Source organism: Frankliniella occidentalis, unplaced genomic scaffold, assembly GCF_000697945.3.
Source record: "Frankliniella occidentalis isolate FOCC.00 unplaced genomic scaffold, Focc_3.1 Scaffold714, whole genome shotgun sequence".
Lineage (NCBI taxonomy): Eukaryota > Metazoa > Arthropoda > Insecta > Thysanoptera > Thripidae > Frankliniella > Frankliniella occidentalis.
Genome location: NW_026267826.1, coordinates 22,277 through 23,559, shown reverse-complemented (window position 1 = coordinate 23,559; position 1,283 = coordinate 22,277). Strand labels below are relative to the sequence as shown.

The window sequence follows — 1,283 nt, the reverse complement described above, 5'->3', positions numbered from 1 at the left end:
GGGGGGGTACCAATAACACCGATACCCTATGCATGCTGTCATCGCCAGCGTTTTACCACCATGGAGGTATGTGCGGCCTGCACTGCCCGCCAGCTCCCACCGTGTGGTTGGTCCTGTTTCGAGCTGTTTACGACACTGGCCGACCACTAACGCGTTTTACTCGCGAGAGTCGCAACAGACTAATACTCCAGACACTGCGCTCCATAGTGATTGGCAGGAAAGGGTAATGCAATAATTCACTCTAATTTCGTTTTACATATCAAAATTGTTTTTATTATGTTTACTTTCTTTCTGCGATGAGATTATCATCCTCTGATGGTTTGGTACACGATGGCGTAGATGTGGTTGATGGGGAATGGGCGGATGGTGGTGATGGTGGTGTTGGTGGTGATGATGACTTATTTGTACATGATGGTAACACTGCTCCGAGGCTGCTCGAGGAAGTCCCGGGCCTGAAATCGCAAAGAGACCCGTCACACATCAGTCACCTAGGGCTGTGCAATTATTCGATTAATCGAAAACTCAATTCGATTATTTTAAAAATCTCCTATTATTTACAGCCCTTCCCGCCTTCATTTAATTATTGCAACACACTGCGCCGGCAAATGCGCGGTGTGGGCTCCACCAACGGAATCCCGATCTGATCTGGGGTAGCGCGGGGCCGCGCGTCCGCGTTGCCAACATATGTCACACGGCCCCACCCCGAGCGAGCATCGGCCGTGCGCACTAACTGAACCGGGCACTGCTCACTGCCCAGTACTGCGGGCTACTCAACTCACCGTTGAGACTAGATTGGAGGGACGCTGGGGTCCGCGCCGCCGCTCGGCCATGTTGAGCTCCTCAGTCCCAGTCCCAGCCGTGGTGGCTGCTGATGACGGGGTGGTGCTCCTCGTGGTGGTGCTCCTTGATGTACACGGGCACGTGCACCTTCTTGACGTGGTGGTGGTGCACGGTGTGCACGTGGTAGGGCACGTGGATGATGTAGTGCGTGCTGCGCAGGACAAGGCCGAGGTTAGTCACACAATTGGTTCACGCGCGGAAGAGTCCAATACAGTCACCTCGCGATAAGTGTCCGCTCGATAAGTGTACGTTTTAGGTCCGGGCCCTCGGCTCAGAAATGTTGCAAGTTTACTCGCCACTCCCCTAAGCCGGTGTGATTGACGGGTCATCCAGTGCGTGGAGCCCTGGCTCGACCATGGCTGGACCCGAGCCTGGGATCGGACTGGGCCAGGCGCGCCGACAATGCCGACGGGCACCTAGCTTGCCGTGGCTTACCTGAGAAC

General features: G+C 55.3%; 1 long non-coding RNA gene across 1 annotated transcript; it reads right to left on the bottom strand.

Annotated features, from left to right (window-relative positions):
• Positions 1-245: 245 nt before the first annotated feature.
• Positions 246-1,274, bottom strand: LOC113208046 (uncharacterized). The gene is made up of 2 exons (XR_008012217.1): positions 780-1,274; positions 246-452 (listed from the first exon to the last, which is right to left on the bottom strand). It is a non-coding gene; the product is annotated as an uncharacterized LOC113208046 (long non-coding RNA).
• Between the last annotated feature and the right edge of the window lie 9 nt (positions 1,275-1,283).